Genomic DNA, 22,302 nt, shown 5'->3' with positions numbered 1-22,302 from the left:
ATGTGTTCCTATTTCTCAGAATCTTACCATTTACAGGTAAGATCATTACTGACCATTTACCTGCTCTTTGGAAAAAAATTTTTTTTAATTTTCCAAATTAATTTTCCAAATTAAATTTTCCAAATTTTTTAATGTTCCAAATCCCTGTGTCCTCATCTACTAGACCGGAATGATAGTATGTCACAGTGTTATGAGAAATGTAAAGGCGTGTGCCTACACTGCTCCACACATAGAAAACAATAAGTCAATGGTAATAAAACTAGAGAGGGGGAGTGTATATCCGCAACTTAGTAAATGAAGGCTATCCCATTATTTCGTGTTTTTGTCAGCCCTTCCTTTTACCTATTATGAAAGAGCCAGCCTAGGGAGAGGAAGTTTGTTGGTGGCAACGTTGAGGTTCTGAGTCACTGAACTAGTTAAGGAAGCAAACTTCAAAGGCACAGTTACTTTACGGGCCCTACAGGCAAGAGGAATAAACAATTTCAGCCTTCACAAAAACTTCTGCCAGAATGAATGTGCTGGGCAGGGCAGGCTGGGGCTTCCCAGACATCTCGCTGACAAAGTGGCCAGAAATGTTTTCTCTCATCCATGTAAATACTCCCTGAAACCCACACACATGGTGGGCTCACTCAATAAAATGATGCATAAACCCATCCCCAAGAGAAGAACAGAAGACAAGGGGAATCACAAAAAGAGGCAAAATGAGGGGCGCCTGGGTGGCTCAGTGGGTTAAGCCACTGCCTTCAGCTCAAGTCATGATCTTAGGGTCCTGGGATCGAGCCCCGCATCGGGCTCTCTCAGCAGGGAGCCTGCTTCCTCCTCTCTCTCTGCCTGCCTCTCTGCCTGCTTGTCATCTCTCTCTGTCAAATAAATAAATAAAATCTTTTAAAAAAAAAAAAGAGGCAAAATGAGAATACTAGGGGGCTGTCCTCCAGCCCTGAGACCCCCTGCCAGAGCCTATTGTTTCCATTTGAACAAAACCAAAGCTGAATTGCACCTAAGAGCGTGGAACAGTAGTGCTGGAGAGTTTACCCACAGCCAGCCACAGTGCCGTAAACATAGCTTCCAAGACACAACTCTGGGGGGGCTATGCACCAGAAGCAGGAAAGGAAAACTGAGCCCCTTCGCGCCCCAGAGGTATAAACCAAGGGCTTTCCGAGCCAGCCCTTGCCCCCCACCCCATCATCCCTAGTTATGGAAGCGGCAGGGCAAGGTGCTCTGGCCCTGGAACATGTAGGAACCCTACAGAAAGCGCATAGCGCACACAGCCGTGGGACCTGTATGCATGGGGAGACACGTGGATTATCAAAAGAGACATCCAAGAATTTCTGCAACTTTCCCCAGTGCCAAGATTTGGAGCTACAGCCATAAAAGTAATATTTTTCCTGGCATCCCTGATGCAGCATTGAAGGCATTTTGGATGCTACGTTAAATAGAGTTCCCAAGAAAAGTAATTGTCACTGCTCTTTTAGGAAGAGCTTTCATAATTAGAGTAATTTCTGTCAGAATTCAACAGCTTAGAAGGGAATGTCTGAACAGAAATCTAATCACAAGAGGGAAATATAATAAATGGTAGGAAAACGGGCTCTCCAGATCTCTTTAGAAATCCAAAGCCAAAATGAAAAAGCAATGCTTTCTAAAAGGGCGGTGAGGGAAGCTGGTGGGGAGTAGAGGAAATGCTTTCTTAGAATGGCTATAATTAAGCTAGAGAACTTGCTGGGTTTTAGATAACCTGCTAAAACTGAAACACGCACAAGACTAAAAATAAAAGATGGTATCTGCAGAAGATCCCTGGCTAAGGTAAAAAGCACAAGGTTTTGCTGCCTTCTTGAGGCAAAGGCCACTGGGACCGGGGATTGGGCAGGGAGCACCGGCCCTGCCGATTGGCTCAAATCCCAGCTCTAGCGAGGCCAAGACTATTGTCCACAAAGACCCCTTATACGCACAGTGAAATGACCTGCTGGGCCACCCTGAACTCCCCAATCCATGGAGCAGATCTTAGCTTCCTGAAGCTCTCCTTTATGGCTCTGCCATTCACACATCTGTCCAAACCCTTCTGGAATTCACTAATGTTACCAGCTGGTGCCATCTCTGGGAGATAACCCATTCCATACATTCATTACCTGCTACGTGGTATAGCATTTCCGCTGACTTGTCTTGAACTTGCTTCTCTCATGGTTCCAAGACACTCATGTATTTCAGGATCTGGTGAACAAGTCTGTGCTCATCTTCTCCATACCATTTGTAGGCGGGGTCATTCCTTCCAAACAGCCTGCTCCTTGTCAGAAGCCCTTCTGACTTCCAGTGGGTTCCTCAGAAAGTCCAGGCTGACATTTGGCGACTTTCTGGAGCCCTGTTTATGCTTCTAGATACTCACCCAAGTGTCACAGGTAAGAATATGCCACAGTTTTAGGGGAGAGTAAGATAAGATTCTCAATGTAATATTTTCCATACCTGAAGAAGATGCCCATTTGGAAGCAGAACTGTCCTGGGCACGAACACATTATCTTCTAGACTCAGGGTATTTGCAAACTGATGGGAGAATGTGGATGGAGGCCACACATGGCACATTGAGTCTGGTAGTGCCAGTCCACCTGGCTAAAACAGGGTGTGGCCAAGAAAGAAAAGCCAGCGTAGACAGTCGGCACCTTCATAGCAGGCTATGGGCTGGACACTAAATACCCTATTGATTCTCACGACACTGAAAGGGAAGCTTTTTGTCCCCAACATACTGATGTGAAACCAGGTGTTAAATTAGTAGGGGGTGATCACACCAATTTCCAGTCTCAGTTCACATATCTGCTTATTTTGGCTTCTTTTTTTATTTTTTTAATTAGATGTTAATGCTCTGATTCACTCCATTTAGAGCCCACTAACCCCCTGACCACCTTCAAATATATTTACTGAAAACACGAGAAATAATGAGGCTTAAGCAAAATGTAACAGCACTGTGGTTGCCCAGGGCCTTTTATGAGTTCATCAAAGTTAGGATTTAAGTGCCAAGGGAATAAGACAGGAGGTGGGTGCTCTAACCTGCTTTTTAGTAAGGAATACATCATTCGCCCAGTGTGAGAACATCTGGCCAGATGCCCACCTCTTGTCATCTACTATATTGCATCTTCCTAGTAAGGTCCGCCAAGGCAGACCTTGCAGCCTTAGCAACCAATTATGAGCCAGTCCGCCATCTTGCTAGCCCATGGGTCACTGATTTCCCTGGGCCAGAAGCTATTGGCTTTCTGTGCTTCACTGAGACCTCACAGAGATACTACCTTACAGACAGGACTCTGATTTTCTTTCTGACATTTGAAACCATGTCCATGAAGCCTTCAGCTCAAGCCAACGGTCTCCATTTCTCCATCCAGTTCGGTTTCTTCTTGTTTCCTCTCAAAGGCAACCTTAAATAGCCAATCTGTAATGTTGCTCTGGATTTCCAGAAAAGTCTTTTCTGTAGCCTTCCCTCGGTAGGACTCATTGCAGCCCTGAACATTACCCTTGCTCAAGTGTGGAATTCCTTCCCAGAAGGCAAGCCACTTCTCTACTTGATGATATAGTAGTAAAAGGATGAACTGGGGAGTTCAGAAACACTGGAACTCCAATCAGGGCTCCGCCATCTATTAGTTCTATGACTCTGAGGAAATTGCTTCACTTCTCTGAACTTATTTCCTCATAAAACGAGAATACATCTCATAAATGAGTTTTGAAAGGTTTGGGGATATGTGTAAAGCACCTGGCACAGTATCTTGTGTCCTTCCTCAAGATGGGAGGACATATCCATTCCCCAACACTTTGGCCAGCATTTAAGGCCTCACTGCTAACCCCCTGCCACACCCGTCTGGGTTTCTCAATGCCCTCAGACTCTACACCTGGCTCTAAGTTCCAGGAATGTTAGAGGACCCAAGCCTACATAGGTAGATATCTGCAGGCTCAAAGTATGATTACAGAAGGAGCCACTGGGCAGCGTGGTAAACCCTTCAACGGAGGGAAGCCCCTCAGTCTGGACACTTCCAAGCAGCCTTGCAAGCACAATCTTCCCATGTCTGCTGGGACTACCTGTTAGCCCACTTGCTTCTTGAACCCGCTTTCCCCCTTCTCGTTCAGATCTAGATTCAGTTCACTCCACCTGGATTTCTGGAAAGATAGTCTCGTCTCATCTCCTTCCGCTGCAAGAAAAAAATATTTTTCCTTATTCATTCTTGGCATTTCTGACCGAAGGGCTGAGTTTTCTTTTTGGCCATTCAACTCAGAGCCATTTGGTTTCTCCAGCACTAACAAAAAGGAGTCTCGTTGACCTCAAGAGTCATTTTAATTCCCACGTGCAGAGAAGGCAAGACCCCGCTCAGCACCTGGCACCTGGTCCCTGAGCACCTGGCAAATACGGTCAAGCGGGCAGCGCCTCAGGTCTATGTCATGGAAGGACTTGACCAGATGGCTCTGAGGAGGCCCCTCCAGGGCCAGCCCCTGGCACCACCCCACCCTCAACCTGCCCCCCAGTAACCTTGGAGACACTGAACAATCTCCCTGCCAAGGGTCCAGATGCTCCAAACTGGACCCACAGAAATCAGAATAAAAAGCGAATGGAGGGCAGCTGAGGAGAACGCGAAGGACCTCTGAGAACTTTCTGTAAGCAGTTTCCCCCTTGGTCTCTGCTCAGACAGTTCAGGTGGTACAGGGTTATCCTTTTTTTTTTTTTTTTTTCCCTTAAGATTTTTATTTATTTATTTGACAGAGATCACAAGTAGGCAGAGAGGCAGGCAGAGAGAGGAAGGGAAGCAGGCTCCCTGCTGAGCAGAGAGTCCGATGCGGGGCTCAATCCCAGCACCCGGGGATCATGACCTGAGCTGAAGGCAGACACTTTAACCCACTGAGCCACCCAGGCGCAGGGTTATCCTTACCGCCTTCAGGGAGCAGCACCAAGGCTGTGTGCAACCCCCCCCCCCCGCCCCACCGCACCCAGCGGTTGACTGAGGCAGCTGGGTGTTTTCGTTCCTCCAGATAGGGCTTGGGAGCCGGCACTGAGCTGGCGCCCAGTCTGTCTCAGGGCCTCCCTCCCACATGCCTTCCACTCCCCCTGCCCAGAAGGCCGCTAAGACAACACTGGGTTGTCTTCCCCTAAGCAGAGTTGCCCCGGAATTGTCCCAGGTCCCTGGGAACTTGGTGCGTCTGTGAAATGGACTGAGGACGGGCGCCGCGGGCGAGGAGAGCGCGGGTCCCGCAGGAGCGTGCTCCGGCGCTGGTGGGGCACCGGCCCGCGGTGGCTGGGCGGGGACGGAGGGGCGGGTGGGGGGAGGGCGGCGGGGCGGCGGGAGTCCGGGAGGAGGGCGCGGCGGGGCGGGGGCGCCGAGTCCAAGGGCACCGGCGGTCTGTGGGCCCTGGAGGGGAGCTGGGGCCCAGCCCAGGCGGCGGGAGAGAGGGCGAGTCGGATTCAGGAAGTTGTGTCTCTGACATCAGGGGCAGGACTGAGTTGGAGTGAAACCTCAAAAAATGCGAGGCGTGGCCCGCGGGAGGGCAGAGAACGCCGAGGGTGCCTTCCTCCAGGCGAGCGGCAGGTAGGCGCGGCGCCCGGCCCCCGCTGACCCCTCCTCTCGGCACCTGGCTCCGCGCGGGGGGCGGCCTTCCTCACCCCGACCTTGACCTCACCCGGGACCCCGCCGCTGTCAGACGGGCCGCGCGCGCAGGAGACGGAGACCCCCTTCCTCCCGGGCGCCTGCAGGAAGCCCTCGGGTGGACTGAAAGGTGAGTCTCCAGACTGTGTGTGTGTTAACACAGCTCAGACTGTGTGCGCGAATACATTTTAACCTGCGTGTGTGTGTTTGACTACACTTTTAGCCTTGTGTGTTAATATAGCTTGAGCTTGTGTGCCTGTGTGTGGGTGTGGGTGTGTGTGGTTTAAGTTGCTCTCTGTTTGGAAGGGAACTTTCAGCTCACTTTCGTTCTTTATAAGGATTGACCAGCCCCAGAGGTAAGTGAGATCTAAGGAACGTTTCTAAATAGCCTCTTGGCCCTTCACGACTCTGGTTCTAGTTTGTTTCGCTTCTTTGCGAGGGTTCTCTGCAGGCTGACATCTGCTTCTGGACTGAGTCCACAGGGCTCCGGGGTGGAGGAGTTGGGGTGGGGTTCCCTTAGTCCGGTTGACAATATGGCCTGTAGGTGCTTTGGGACAGCGGGACATTCTATTTGCTACTGAAAAAGTCAAGGCCTGAGACCCACTAAAAAGCATCTCAGTCCTAGATGTTTCTAAATTATTCTAAGAGAAGCCAAATTTTCAACCCGGCTAAGAAACCAGCCGAAACGAAAATATGGCCTGGAGCCAGAGGTGGAATGGGAACCTGCCTACTAGCCTCTGAGCCTCTGGGGGATTTACTATGACACAGATTGCTTCCTAATTTCTTCGAATCTCTAGATGGTCCCACTCCCAGCACCCTGCCCCCCAGCTCAGGGGGGCCCAGACTGGCTTGTCTGAGAGTAGAATTGAGGACACAAAAAGACCTGTTTCCCTAGTATTTTTAAGAGCTTCACAGAATACATTGTGTAATAATCGAGTTAAATAAGCTATATACGTTAGCTAGCAGGAACACGTGTCCTGCCTGACCGAAAGGGAAACCAACCCCGAGGTGCACTGTCCTGTCCTAATTTCACGGAGAGGAGACTGCGGGCAGCCCACATGCTAGCTACCTGGCAGGACTTCTCCACCGAGTCTGTTCAATGAGGAAGGGGGAAAGAGTGCACTTGAGAAGATCACTCTTTCCTCAGAAACCCCCTCCTTCAAAGCAGTTGCATTCCATTCACTCAACTAAAGTTTGTAAGAATCTGAAGCTAATTTTAAGGAACCCTCATCTGAAAGTCTGGATGAATGATGGGAGAGCCTCGCGCTATAAGGAACAGGTCTGAAAAAAACCACTGACGTGTCATTTGTCAAGTTAGCAAGGGTCTTACCGTCATCCTCCTACTCTGATGTGCCTTCCTTTTGTCCAGTGCTGGGCTAGCCAGGCAACTGTGCAGGGAAATCTGATTGAATCCTTCATTTCCTCTGAAATTCTGGCTCCCCATTCCCACCCAAGATACAATCTAGGAAAGAAATACAGGACAAAACAAATGTTTCTCCGGCCTCTGTACTTGGTCAATATTTAGCCTGTAGAATAAAGAAAGAATGACTTCTGCCCTTTTCTATGAAAACTAAACTCTAGAGAATAATAAACACTCAATAAGTTAAGTCACTGACTTCATCCATTCATACAATAGTTACTATACCTACTGTGTGCTGGGCAGCATGCCAGGTCCTTGGACTCCAAAGATAATGAGATCATTTCTGCTTTTGAGGACCCACAATCTGATAAATGACACAAGATACAGAAACAGACTATAGTTCAGAATAATACACATTATAGTTGGAGCGCCTGGATGGCTCAGTTCATTAAGTGGCTGGCTCTTGATTTTGGCTCTGGTCATGATCTCAGGGTCCGGGGATCAATCTCCACTTTGGGCTCCATGCTCAGCATGGAGTCTGCTTCAGGATTCTCTCTCTCCCTCTGCCCCTCCCCTATTCTCTCTCTCTCTCTCTCTAAAATAAAGAAATAAATCTTTAAAAAAAAAAAACACGGAATACACATTATAGTTGCAGTAGTTATGGGACACTGAAGTGATCCAAAGGAGCGAGTGATAAACTCCCCCAGGAATTATCCGGAAGTCAACACTGCAGGAATGATGGATGAGTGAGATGTTGGAAATGATTAGGGAAAGGGCATTTCAGGCAGAGGAAAGAGTATATGCAAAGTCAAGGATACGGTGGGAGAACTGCAAGAAATTGTGGTCATAGTACTATACTAAGGAAATCATTTTGGGTGTTCAAGCAGAGAAATGGTGTGGTCAGGTTTGTGTTTAGAGAGAGAACTAATGGCCAGGATGGCAGCTGTCTTGGAGATATGAAAAGCAGAGATAAGGAGGACCTCAACTAAGATCATGACAGTGGGAATGAAGGAAAGGGAATAGATGTTAGTGGTGTTTAGGAAGTAGAGTCAAAGTACACCTCATGACCAAGTCAACGTGGTTAGGGGGGAGTGAGCGGAACAGAGGATGATTATAAGGTGTGGAGCTAAGGGGGGGGGGGGCGTGCACTGTGATGTCCAGAACGCAGATCGTATGAACTAAGGGAGCAGTGGCCTTGGGAAGTGGATTGTGGGCAAAGGCATTGATTAACACTTTACACACATTTAGGTTAGATGTGACCAGGAGAGGCCCAGGCGTAGACACATGGTAGGGGGTGGTCTACAGATACAGGTCTGGAGTTCAGGGAGAATGGAGGGGCCTCCCATTTAACTGCCCCAAATGATATGCATAAAAGCAGTGTGGAAGGTAGCCAAAGAGCCTGTTAATAACATTGCCAGTGAGACCATGTTAACACTGAAGAGGCTTGGATTTGGCCAATACTGATTGGCCTAGAGATATTATTTTCATAATATCTATATTTCATAATAATGAAAATAATTTTATTATTTTCATAATATCATAATATCAAGACATTCCCAGGATGCCTTGAGGGTGATACGTAAAATGTTGGCAAGTGTCCTGCGTTAATGGCACTCAGGCAGTACGGATGCCTTTAACCAAACAAGTGAATCTCCAGGAATCACTTCACCCTATGAGAAATGCATCCTTTAGTTCAACTTCAAGAGCTGCCAAGACCTCCCAGAACTCATACCCCAAGCCTAGTAATTGTATCTGTATAGGAGAGTCCTACCATCACTGGAACAAGAAGGATGACTTTCTCAGACGGATTCTAAACCCTCATAGAGTAGTACTTAAGGCGTAGCTGCCATGACCCAGATCAGGAAATCATGTGACCCAGTGTGGAAGGGGGAAAAACCCTCAAACTGGGAACTAGACACGCATGGGTTACATTGGGGGCACCTGGGTGGCTCCGTCGGCTAAGCATCTGCCTTGGGCTCAGGTCAAAATCTCAGGAGTCAAGCCTTGGGCTCCCTGCTCAGTGGTGAGCCTACTTCTCCCTCTTCCCCACCCTCCTGCTCATGCTCTCTCTAGATCTCTTTCTCCCAAATAAGTAAATAAAAATCCTTTTTTAAAAAATGGCGGTAATTGTTACTTTCCAGAGCAATAGTTAGAATCAGAACCAAACTGAAAAAGAAAGATACATGTAATGTATCTGCAAGTTTCTAAAAAATGTAAGTTGTTTTGTTATTATTACTAATCTTTCCTCTTGAAGCTGCCAGCTAGACGGACTGTGTACGTGTAGGATCTGGGGAGTATCATAGGCCCAGACATGCAGCTTTTTAACTATATCGTAAAAGTCTCCTTCCGTCGTATCGATGACATGCATCTCTTCTGGCCGCTTCTTTTATTCCTGATCTCCAGTAGTCAGAGCCCAAGGACGTAACTGCTCTGTTTGTGCAGGTCTAGCACAGCACGAGGACTCCTGGGAGCTCGTGGTTGAAAGCAGCCAGGATTGCACCTGTCAGCCCGGGGACCCAACCGCAGTTGCACTGAGTGACCTCTCAGAGGGGATGCTGTTTTCTTAATCATCAGCAAGGTGCTGGGTAAACCAGCACTGGCCCTGAATCTGAGCATGGGCTGATGACTTGAGTGGAGCTGTGGTCCTCTTCTGTCCCAACCAAGGAAGCCTGACCTAGTCCAACCCCCATGAAGCTCAAATTTGACGATGACACCCAAACTTTCGATACAGCCGACTTCTGATGAGGGCTGGCTGCTGATGAGCAAAAGGAAATAACCACAGGCTCAAAGACTTCAAGTGGAAAAACACTTAGAAATGAGCCAGCCCCGCCCCTCACTTCACAGATGAGCAAACTCAGGTGTGAGAGCTGAAGTGTGTCCCTGGCTCCGCAGCTGATGAAGGGGGGCAGGGGAGGGACCACAACCCAAGCTCCGTCTCTCTCCGCTCAGGAATAGCAGACACTCTCTAGGGTTTCTATCACTTGGACCTTGTGTACCTCATTCACAAGGACACACACTCAGACGGCTGGCAGAGATGCAACATGAAAAGACTCCACTTGAGGGCTGAGCTTTCCCCTAGTGGCCTCCAGGTAAAACCAGGAGCGGATCTTCCCGAGAAAGGGGCAGATCTCCTCTTTAAGGCAGTCTCCATACCACACAGATCCCTTCTGTTTCCTTAACTTCTGTCCTTAAACTTCTCAAAAATTTCCAAATACCGGGGCCCCCAGGTGGCTCAGTAGGTTAAACGTCTGACTCGGTTTCATTTCAGGTCCCAATCTCAGGGTCATGCGATCAAGCCCCAGAACCAGGCTCCACGCTCAGCATGGCATCTGCTAGAGTCTCTCCCTTTCCGTCTCCCTCCTCCTCTGCCCCCTTCCTTCTCTCTCTCAAATCAATAGATAAAATCCTAAAAAAATAAAAATGCCCAAATACCCCTGAAAAAAGGAGATAGCACTGGGTGCCTTAATTAACCAAAACCCCTTTAATGTTTTATTAAACTTGTCAGGAAGAGGGTTTTGAGACGAGTGGACAGGTCATCTTTAAATATCAAATCCTGACTCACACGTCCCCATTCCATGAGAAAGGCTCCAAGTGAGTCACAGGAGTTCAGGGATTCATCCCAGGCGCTATAAGAGAGAGAAAACAGTGGCAGATAGACTTTTTTCCCCTCTCCAGGCAGCAAGAGGAAAATCAACAGCCAGTTCTTTGAAGGGCGATCCCCAGGGCCACAGACCAGCTCAGGTTTCTGACTTTTCCACCCGCACTGGCCTGAGCCATCTGAGCCGAACACCACCTGGGAACGTGAGCGGACCTCAACGTAGCTGAGTTCCAAAACGAACCTCACACAAACACAACATTTCTTTCTCGGGGCAACTCCCAAGAGGCCATGGCAGTGTCCAAACCAAATCCTGGCCCCTGGCAAGAGACTTACTCCAATGATCATAAGCGAGCTGCCCCGTGGAGCTTGTTGCTAAGAAATGAAAGAAACCCTAATCATTGCTGTATTTCTTGGTCAAATGGTAGATTGTTTCTAAGCCATCGCAGGCTTGCCTTTGCTCTTAACCCTCTACAATGTCTTCCTCCTAGGATGTTTTTCAGTTGACTTTTATTCTCCTTAAACACACTCCTGATTTCAAAGCTGGTTAGGCTTAAGAAAAGTCCATCAGGAGCTTCTTTAGTTTTCCAAGCAAGTCTTAAAAGAAAATTGGCAGGAGAGAGGGAAAAAATGTAACAGCAATAAGAATGGTTGTGTGTTATAATACTTTCAGTCTTAAATTGTCCTGAGAACACAGGACACGGGTTTCGAGGTCAGTGCAGAGGCTGTGGGTTAAAGTCAGTGGAAGAAGCCGTGGAAACTCCGAAGTTCCATTAGCTGTCGTGTTATGGGCACAGGAGACACACAGTGGACATGCTGTATCTTAACCCGCATGACTTGTGACTCTGGCTGTCGTAAACAGAGAAGAGAATGGTTTAGTACAAGTCAGGAGCTTGCTTTTCTCTCCCCGACCCAAGTGAGGTCCTGAGTCTCTATCCTTCTGGTCCTGGTTTCCTAATTCTGGCACCTTCTGTAGCTCCACCAGGGGGACAAAATATGGTCTTTCAGAAGCCCTTCTGCTCGAAAAGCCCTGGCCACAGCCTGGAGGCTCCATCAGGCCACTCATGCACAGTGGCCTAAAATCCCCCAGGCACTCACAGTGGGCAAAGTCCCCTTGCCAGTGACGTGGGACTGGGAGAGAGAAAATATACAGGGAACCATTTGTTGGTTCCCTTGCACTTTTCGTGTGCATGCTAGGCTCTAGAGAGCCGTTCGTTGAACAGTGGAGCTAAGAATTTGAGGCATGCAATCTGACAGCCCCCTCCCAACCAGGTTGCTTTATGAGCACGTCAAAATTGTTTATTCAACATTATGGGACAGAAAAGTGGCAAAGCTGAAAGGAAACCCACCACTTTGAAGGCCAGCCCTGCAGACTTACCCCATCTGTCAAGCCCATTTCTTGTAAATGACTGAGGTCTACACCCTCCCCTCTCTCTCTCTGCCTTCCACTCGAGACCTCAAACCTTCCCTCCCGCCCAAGGCCCGCCATCTGCTCGGCAGCGATGACCAGCACTGCACAGCAGAGCTCTACAGTAAAAGCTCCAGCCTCATTGCCAGGATGACCCACACTATCCCATCACGAAACAGCCTCTGGGAAAGGGCAGCCCATTTGCACCCCCACACCATCCAGACCTGACCTGCTCCGAGCTCTCCTGGTTTCTGAAGGAGAAACTCGGTTCCTGTCCTGCGGGGATGTTTGGCCCAACACCTTCTCTGATTCAGAAAAGAGGCCACGACGTGCTGAGTGCCTCAGGATACTTGGTGATCTCCAACTATCATGCTCTTGGTAGATTAAAACGGGAATATTCTTGACATCTCTGAGGAAGAGCTGCTTTTTACTGCACTTGCACAGATTTTCACAGCTGGCCACGGAAAGACTATCTCACTTCCAGATGGAAACACTGCATTCCCCCCCTCCCCACTCTGTCTGGGATGAGGGAAAAGGACACAGTCACAGAGCACGTGCCGCATGGGGAAGGAGGTCTGATGTCCCTGACAGACATTTTCCAGGAATAAGTTTTCAGTGGTTTAAAAAATACAATTGCTTCAATAACAAATACTTAAATCATTGAGATATGTGGTCATTCAACATTTGGTATTGTAGTGAATGAATAAATACACACTACAAAGAATCCGTGCCCTTTTATACTTCTTAATTACTAATAAGAATACCACCATTTTTTCCCATTTATCGTCTATTAGCTTTCAAGAAATTTTACATGATCTCTTCCCACAATTTTTTTTGGAAGGTGAAGTTCACATTACATAAACTTAACTTTCTTTTCTTTCTTTCTTTCTTTTTTTTCTCTTGAGAGCAAGAGAGCATGCACGGGAGGGCAGGGGCAGAGAGAGAGGGAGAATCTTAAGCAGACCCCACACTGGGAGCGTGGAGCCCGACGCTGGGGTCCATCTCAAGACCCTGAGATCATGACCTGAGCCGAAATCAAGAATCAGACGCTTAACCTACTGAGCCACCCAGGTGCCCCAAACTTAACCATTTTAAAGTGAACAATTCAATGGCACTTAGTACACTCGCGATGTTATGTAACCACTGCCTCTGTCTAGTTCCAGAACATTCCCATCATTTCAAAATAAACCACTGTCCCCATTCAACAGTTACTCCCCATGGCTCCCTCTTTCCAGTCCCTGGCAACCATGGGATTGCGGGATCTGAATCCCGTCTCTCTACAGTTATCGATTCTAGTTATTTCATATAAGTGAAATCCTACAGTATGTGGCCTTTTGCGTCTGGCTTCTTTCACTTAGCGTGTTTTCCAGATTCAGCCACACTGTAGCCTGTGTTGGTGTTCCATGCTTTTTCATGGATGAATAATATTCTATCGTGTGTAGCCATCAGTTTGTCTAATCACCTGTTGAGAGACACTCAGCCGTTGTGAGCAATCCCGGACGAGGATTTGTTTGAGCACCTGTTTTCGGTTGTTCAGGGTAACCTACCCGGGAGTGGAATTGGATCCTATGGTTTTTTTATGTTTAACGTTCTGAGGAACTTCCAAACTCTTTTTCCTCTTCCCGCATTTTTATCATCATCCTTCCTTGATGGCAACAAGCATCTTAAGTAAGCATACTTTCCCATCCTGAGCCTCTTAATTTGTGTCTTATGATGTTGTGCTTCAGTGAGGGATTGCAAATCCTGCTCCTTGTTGTCCTAGAGATGGAGTTATTTGGAGCTTGAGAAAGAAAATATTTGGATAAACTATAAACTCTTCTTGGTGTGACTGAGGAGGAAGCGGAGCTGACAACCACACCATCTCTGCAGCACGGTCTGTGGCGTGGTGGGCATTGCAGAAGGACTCAGCCAACTTCCTCTCACTCAGTGCTCAGGACGGCTCCACTGTTAGGCCCATTTTGCAGATGAGAAAACTGAGTTCTCTCCCAAGAGCTAAGTGCTTTTCCTGTGGCTCCAGAGGATTATCCATTAGCCTCTCCTACAAAGAAACTCTGCAGGTTTCCTGCCAGTAGTGAATCAGGAGCTCATGGTCTATCGTGACGGATGGATAAAGAGGCAATTAGAATACAGTGTAATAGATGCCGTGAGAGGTGTCACAATAGGGACTCCGGGACCAAAGGAGGACCATTTCAGCCCTGCTCCGGGTGACAGACTTCCCAGAGGAGATAAAATCGAAGCGTATTACTTTATGTGGAAACATTTCTGACACTTGGTAAGGTTTGGATCTCCCCCATCTCCCTTCAGTGCCAGCATCTGGTGATTATGTTCCCAGGGCACAGGGCCTGGCACATGGTAGCTGCTCATTAAACACAGGCTAACAGACTCGAGTGCTTCTGCAGGAAGAGCTTCTAACCCCTGTCACACTGTTATATGACTTCTATACCTTGGGCCTACATTTTGTCTCACAGGCTTTCTCAATTCAATATGGCCCGGGGATCAGGGGAAGAAGACAAAGAAAGGCCTAGAATGGCTTTTGTGGTTCTCTCTGCATCTGCACAGGCTCCGTGTCCACGCACGAGAAGACAGGAGAAGCGGGGGAAGAAGGCTGGGGAGAGGGGCAGGAGGTCGTGCAAAGGGCATCATGAAGAGATCCTGGCGTGCCCCGCTCAGGAGACTCCAGGGTTGTGTGGAATTCTGAGGAAGAAACTAAATGAACTGGTAAACCACTTCCTAAAAGTGTAATTTCTCTGTCCACCTCAAGATGGTATGGGTTGCTTCAGTGCCTCCTAGGTGATGGCTGTGTGGGGTCTGGGGGTTCACCTCAGGCAGCAGACACAAGAAGCAGCAGCTTCATGGGAAGGTCTGTCTCCCAGCGGGTAATTCTTGCCTGTCTGTACCAGAGATCATCCGTGCAATCTGGCCTGCCTTCGGTCAGTCACCTCCGGCTCCTGTTTGCAAAAGGAGAATTGTAAAAATTCTTAGGAGGCCTGGAGGCCTCGCTCTAGAAGGCAGAAGCTGCCCCAACGTGACTCCGGCTGCCTTTCCATACACATTTCTTAAAAACTTCATGTGTGCCTGGCACGACGCTAGACGCCACGGGGAATTTAAAAACGAAACTGGAGAGCAGCTGGCACAGATCCCACCTTCCACCTGGGAGGCTGTACGCACCTGGGAGCGAATCCGGGCCCTCGCATGCGTGGTTCTGAGCAACAGCCTCTTCCCCGGGGTGAGAGTCTCCTGGGATCTCAGCTCACAAGGGCCACCACCCAGATTTGGGACTGTGCCACTCTCAACATCCCCGATGCCTGCGTCCTCGGGCCGGCGGCCTCTCCAGGCTCTGACCCACTGGCCCAACCATAAACTGTTCCTCTGGGCTCCACCCCAAGTGTGGAAGCACGACCCACAGCAAGACCTTCTGCCCAGGGGTCCCGGATGCCTCCACCTGCTGCTGTAGCCTGACCTGTTACACCGCCTGTGACCTGGCCTGGTAGAGGCCTCTAGAAAGCACATGTGAGATAGGCAGGCTCAGGGTCAACAAGAAGCAAGGAAGATTCCTGGAGGAGAAGCTCTCCGGTAGCTTCCAGGCAAGTGGGACAGTAGGCGTGGCTCAGCTTCTGTGCCTGACCTCCCTGGTAATCTCTCCCTCATCGGGGAGGGGAGGCAGGAGAGGGGGAATGAAATTTTCAGCTCTGGTAATCTCTCTATAAACCATGATTCCAGAGAAAGCCCCTAGGCCGCCAAATCCTCCTCCTCTCACTCCCAGCCACCAAGGTCTGCGCAAGGTCCACCCTTGCTGGGCTTCCACAAGCCAGAGCACTACTCAGCGGATGCCCCGGAGGCCTGGTGGACCTAACATTTATTGAACATCTACTTAGTGCCAGGCACGGTTTTGCCGCATTATACAGATTATTTAGCTCCTCTGATTTCCACAGCAGTCCTGTGATGCTAGGGCTCTCCTTACCCTCATTTTACCATTGGAGAAACAATTTCTGAGGTGAGGCAGCCATTGAATGGAGGAGGGGCCGGCTTCGACCCCCACTGGTGTCCCTAAAATAGTACTGCAGGAAGCCTGGGGGTATGGAGAGGAGGTGCTGTGGAACCAGAGAGCCACAGATCGAACACAATCTGGCCACTGGTCACCAGTCACGTCTACCTCATGGGTGTTCAGTTCTCAGCCTCTGATGTAGGTCTTGCCTCTCTTGGGTGGACATCTTGTTTGGTTTCCACAGACCATGTGCTAAACGTTAGCAGTATTTTTCCATGGGTGGACTAGCTACTGAGGGTGTGTGTGTGTATGTGTTTGTGTGTCTGTGTGTGCACAGAGAGAGAGAAAGATGCCTTTGAACTTGTGCCAACTGGAAGCAGCTTTAGTTACACTTGTGACCCCAGATTTGAAATCGGGATTAGTACCACATTTAAGAATACAGAGAGGAATACAGTGTGGCTGGAGCCGGGAGAGAAGGGGGCCGAAACTCACTAGCCTCCTCAAGTTTCCTCACACAATAATCTGCCTTCAAGGTTGGCCACGGAAAACACCGTCTGAAGGGCCTTGGGCCCCATGCATCACCAACCACTCTCAGCCCTGACCTTGGGCCTTCAAGTCAGAAGAGGTGAGGTGGCCTGGGACAGGAGAGAAAGTTTCCCTGTAGCAGCCCTCCTTCTCGAGCCACAACCCAGAGAAACCCTTGCCCTTTAGTCCTGGGCCCGGCCGCTCACTGGATTGGCAGGGCTAGAGTCGGGGGCTTGGAGACAGGCTAAGGGCGTGCCGGGCTGGAGTGAGGGGTTTGTGTGTTGCCATGGTAACAGTAGGAGGTTGGAAGGCGCCGGATCTGGGCCACCTTGATTGGATTCTTTGTCTGAGCCAGCTGTGCTTTCTCGAGCTGCTGGAATGCCTTTATTCCCAGGCTCACCACATTTAATCATCCTACTCTCCGGGCAGATGCCAAGCCCAATCACACCTTCCTTGGAGCCTTGCCGGGATCTCTCATGGAATTGACAGCTTCCTCCTTGCTGCTGCTTCCATAACCACTTGTTTGCCTTTCCCTGCGGATCTTAACTCATCCTGCTTCGTGGTTCTTCTTCTATGCTCCTCTGTTTCCCCAACAAGAAGTAAATTCCTGAAGTCCATGGTCTACATCTTTAGTTCAGCTTGGAATTCCTTACCCAGGTAGTTAGCAGGTTTCTGCTTCTTAGGAGGCTGCATTGTCTGGAAAAGCATAAAAAGGAGAGAAGGTCCTCATGCACAGGGTAGCTACTGGACATACGTGCGGTGAATTCAATTTGCTGCTCTACTCTGGAGAGTGGAGATGGCAGGTCTTGGCCCCTTCAGCCCCAATTGAGTCAACAATGCAGGCTCGGGGAAGGAAGGAAAGAGCTAGCAAGGGGAGTTGCTCCCTCTAGGAAGAAGCAGGGGGTGCCTTTTGCAGTAATCACAGAGATGTACATTAAGAGTGCTACACACAAGCATCCTCTCTCCTCCGTCGGCCTGGCAACCAGAAATTGCCAGATGAAATGTACAAGTCATGTACATCAAAGTGTGTCAGAAAGACATCTAACCAGGGCTTTTCAAGAATACGGTGGTAGGTCGTAACATTCAATATGGCACCTTGTGAGGTCAAGTGCAATCTCCATTTGGGCCCACCGATCACTGCTGTCATCTTGTTTCTTGGTACTGATAGCCCAGCTGGATATTCAGAAATAGCCAGTCACCCAAAGAGGCCTGCAGAGCCTGCTGATACTCTAGAATGTCCACTCTGAGCTCCCATTGAAACCCTGTCCTAGACCCAGATTATCGAAGATCCAGTTGGTGGATTTTCTTCCGAGTATCTTCTTCCTTCTGACCACAGTGCTGTGTGTGAACTCAGAAACCAGCATGGCAGAGAGGAATGCGCACTGGATATTTGGGGGAAGAAGAATGACCACATCATCTATGACACCTTGAGTGTTTAATCCAGTGAGTCTGTTTTCTCACCTATAAAAATGTCCATTCATTAATTCAGCAAATATTTTCCAAGAGCAAACATGTCCCAGATGCCACAATAGAAATAGATTCTGTCTAGAAAGGAAGACAGATGATTAAATCTACTATTAGCCCAAAAGCAGGTATGGGCTATGGTTAGCAGTATGAGGACAGTTAGGGGTGCTGGGCAGGGGGCTCTCACCTGCATGAGGTCATGGAAGGCTTCCAAGGGTAACCCTATTTCTCTGAGACTCCAGTGAATAGAAGCCCGGAGATAATGGTAATGGCTGGAGTGGGATTGGGGGAAGACTGGGGGTTCTAGAGGGAGAAGCTTTTTGAGGTCCCAAAGCAAGAAAAGGACCACAGAGCTCAGGGAGTCAGAAAGTAAACTGAAAAGATGCCACGTCATCATCGTTTGCCTCGCTCTCATGGCTTCGTGGGACTTAGTGCAGTGCGGACAATGTCACCCTGGGAAACCAGAAGACTGCAACCCTGTCTGCCCTTGGCCGCTAACCAGCTTTGCAATTTTCAACAAATTTTGAACAAATTTCTGCTCCTTGGTTCATTCATCTGTGAAATAGGGCAAGAAATTCCTCCTCTCCTTACATTACTGTAGGTTGAGTAAAGAAATGTTTGCAGAAGCCCTTAAGAAATTAAAACGAGTTCTAAGTGCAAGGTCTTTGACAGGACTTCCCCCAGTCATAAATAAACACAAGCCCATTGGGGCATCAGTTCTCAGACTCGAGAAGCGAGCCCATTAGGGTTTTATCCCCACCACCTGCATTCCCAAGGGATCACGAGATAAATTGTAGTTTCTTTCCGATGGGTTTGGTGATATTTCATTTCAGTTCATAATCAGATTTTGTGCAAGAAGGAAAGTAGGCTATTAATAAAACTTTGTTTTTAATTGTAATGTTAGTGATCACTGAGCCTGGCTGGAAAGGGCAGACTGCCCGTGAGCCCAGGAGTGGGGGCTGGCTCCTGCACTGTCCCCGACTCTGGCCACCGCACACCAGAGGGTTTGGGTTAAGAGTCCATGGCCTCTGAAACCCTGATTCTGCCGTGTCTCCCCAACTTTCAGGGCCTCCCTGGCACCCGTGACAGCGAAATTGGGTTCAGCTTCAAAGCCCTCTGCAGTTCCCCCAACCCTGCCTGAACCACCTCGTTCCCTGCTCTTCCTCAGGGGGTTTCTGTGTGTGCGGGCCTCTCACCTGTACCCTTGCTCCCCCTCCCAGCCAGCTCACCCCAACTTCCCTTTCCCCACCCAACGGACCGACCTCCCTGTGACGAGGAGATCCCGTCCACACAGGAGTCAGAACAGCCTCCCACCCCAGGATGCAGGGGACCTCCCGCTTTCGACCCAAGCCAGCATTGATCCCTCTCCCTCCTAATGGTGTGTACACTTTGGCATTTTCTGATATTTACTTTAGCCTCTAACTGCCTTTATTATATTTGAGAATTAAAACTTGGAAGAGCATTTTCAGTTTATAAAAGAACTATGCATATTATTGTTTGGCTTTCAGAGCGAGGCTGAGGGGGCAGGAGGTCAGTGTGATTATTACCTTCCCAACTGCAAAGAGGGTGCTCACGGTTGGGGGGGGGTGTGTGCAGGGACCTGCATGGTCTCTGTTTCCTGACCTCTCCCAGGGTCGGGACCTCCGTACACCTCTGTGCTCCTCCAGCCCTGAGTGGATCACATAATAGTTTCTTAACTAATGTTTCTTGAAATGAAATCCACATGCAACTTCAGGAAGAGTAATTCAAATGGCAGATTTTATTGATGGAAATAGTTGCTGTAAGTTCTGCCGGCGTCTTCAGATACAAAGAACGAGACGCCTGCAACATTGCTGGTCTTATGGTGATCCCGTCAACAACCCAAAGGAGACTCGCACACATTCCATCCAAACCTCCCCCGCCCCACACCCCGGGGTCAATCCAAGGGCAGGCACAGATGCAGGGAGCATTCCCTCTGCTCCCACCAAGCAGCCGGGGCCCCAAGGCCTCCTGGCAAAGGATGGAATGTGCTTGTCAGAACTTGCTTAGCAGGGAGGACATGCTCGGCTAGCCCTTGAAAACCAGGGGCCATTTGGGCAAAAAGAAGATCCAGGTTGCCCAGCACCTCTGCACAGCCAAGTGGGGTAGGGGTGAGGGTGGGGTCCGTCCATCCAAACTAGGGTGGAGACAGGAAGACCTCCCAGCATGAGAGCCAATGTTCCAAGAATTTCAGGCCACTTTGGCAACCTGGAAAAATTGAGGTGTGGCCTTTTTTTGCCGTGTCCTAGCATCTGCCTGGAATGATACCGATTATGGCTCTGGGTATCTGTATAGTTCCTAACAGCCTGGGAGTGAGCTCACGTACACTGTCCACTTTGACCCAAGGACTCTGTGAGGCAGCTCACTATGACTTGTTTGTTTCCCCAGGAGGTATGTCCGTGTGATGGGACCTTCAGAATCACACCAAAGGAATGAGACAAAGGCACTCGCCCAGTCCTGTCCCCAGTATCCTTCAATTCAGACAAAACGTCTTAGCACTTTCTTATTTGTCCAAATTTTCCCCCATTTGAGATGGAGAAATTGAGGCCCAAAGCAACTAAGTGACCTTCCCAAGGATGCACACTAAGTCATAAGTGAGAGTTTGAGCTGACTTCTCCCACAGTCTCTGAGCTTCCCCTCCACTCATGGCTCTCAGTCTTTCAGCCAAGAATTCAGCTCTGATGAAAACCTACAGGAGCATAAACAAATAAAACCAGACTAAAGCCAGAGTTGGAGCCCTAGAACCTCTCTCCTGATGGGCAGAACTGCCTCTCCTATGAGAACCCTACAAGGACGCCCCCTCCCTCTGTGGCTGCTGTAAGCTAGCCCCCAACACTGGGACACCGGCCCCTCCTTCTAACAGCAGAGGCACGGCCACACCTTCAGACCCTTTGCTCTATCAAACTGTTTCCATACAATGTCCTACTTCAAGACCCTGATACTGAGTTGGTCTGAGTCTTAAAAATAAATAAATAAATAATTATTCTGGGCTGCTTATGGGAGATAAAACCAAAAAGCTGGTGTGGAGCCTGCCAACAGCCCAGCCCTGGGGCCACCCATGGAGAGCTGGCGCCAAGGTCTGAGTTCCCCAGCCCCGCCCACCCTCCCTGCACTCCCAGACGTCCCTTGTGCTTTCTAGAGGGTCTTCCATAAAGCTCTGAGGTCTCCAGGCAAGGATGGAGCAGAGGTGGTGGAGGAGGAGGAGTAGGGGCTGAGGGAAGGGTGTGTGTGTGTGTGTGTGTGTGTGTGTGTGTGTATGTGCACACGTGTGTAGTGCTATCTACCCACACCCCACCTTCCCAGGACAATCCCCAGCCTAAGCAGTTTCTTACACCCTCACTCCCAAATCACGTATTTGCAATACCTATAAGGCTCCTTTGAGAAGGGCATTTCAGGAGCCAAGAGGAACACACTCGGGGGCGCGGGGCAGAGGATTAGGGGTGGGGGCGAAGCCAAGGTCAATTCCACAATTTCTCTTAAACAGGAGTTTAGGAGGAGCAAGCTCTTTGCAGGAAGGCCCCTAAGCCTCGTTTGATGAGACTAAGACTGAGACAGTGTATCAAAGGAACAGGGCGCTGTCCCTAGACTGACTTGTATGTCCTCCACATTCACCATTATTTACCAAAACTGTTTAAAAAAAAAAAAAAGAAAGAAAGAAAAGAAAAGAGGGGCGCCTGGGTGACTCAGTGGGTTAAGCCTCTGCTTTCGGCTCAGGTCATGATCTCAGGGTCCTGGGATAGGAGTCCCGCATCAGGCTTTCTGCTCCGCCAGGAGCCTGCTTCCTCCTCTCTCTCTCTCTGCCTGCCTCTCTGCCTACTTATGAACTCTGTCTGTCAAATAAATAAATAAAATCTTTAAAAAAAAAAAAAAGAAAGAAAGAAAGAAAGAAAAAAGAAAAAAAAAAGAAAAACCACCAAACTCTCCATATGACATTAGGGATGCAGATGGAAACCCATGCAGACAGGAAGTGAGAGGGTCCGTGGTCCTGGAGCACGCAGTCCTCCTCACACGCACCCCCGCCCCCCAAACCGGCTGGAGCCTGGGGCCCAAAGCCTGGCGAGTCCGAGATATCCCACACCGTGCATTCCGCAGGGGTGAGTTATGCCTGGAATGAGAGTATTTCTGCTTCCTCCCTCTACGATTTGGCCTTTATGTTTTCAGCCTTAATCTTACGGCAAGGTAGCTTTTCGCCTGTCATTGCCCTGAAATTTAGTGAACATCAAAGGAAAGGAGGAGATGGAAAAGAAGGGAAAATTGCATCGGTATTGCTTTGCAGTGGCATAATTGTATATCTGTGCCACCCCATTGGTTTTCAACTATTTCAGTCTGTAAACTTCTCTTCCA

The 22,302-nt window shown here is 49.1% G+C and overlaps 1 protein-coding gene across 1 annotated transcript in view; it reads left to right on the top strand.

Annotated features, from left to right (window-relative positions):
• Positions 1-5,302: 5,302 nt before the first annotated feature.
• The window catches only part of KIAA0040 (KIAA0040 ortholog), a 34,339-nt gene continuing 17,339 nt past the window's right edge, over positions 5,303-22,302 (top strand). Inside the window, exon 1 of the mRNA XM_013061156.2 lies at positions 5,303-5,733. The gene's annotated coding sequence lies outside the window, so the exon portion shown is untranslated. The remainder of the gene's footprint in view (positions 5,734-22,302) is intronic.

The sequence above is a fragment of the Mustela putorius genome, unplaced genomic scaffold, assembly GCF_011764305.1.
Source record: "Mustela putorius furo isolate JIRA1106 unplaced genomic scaffold, ASM1176430v1.1 tig00003942_pilon_pilon_pilon, whole genome shotgun sequence".
NCBI lineage: Eukaryota > Metazoa > Chordata > Mammalia > Carnivora > Mustelidae > Mustela > Mustela putorius.
This window is presented reverse-complemented; position numbering and strand designations above follow the sequence as displayed.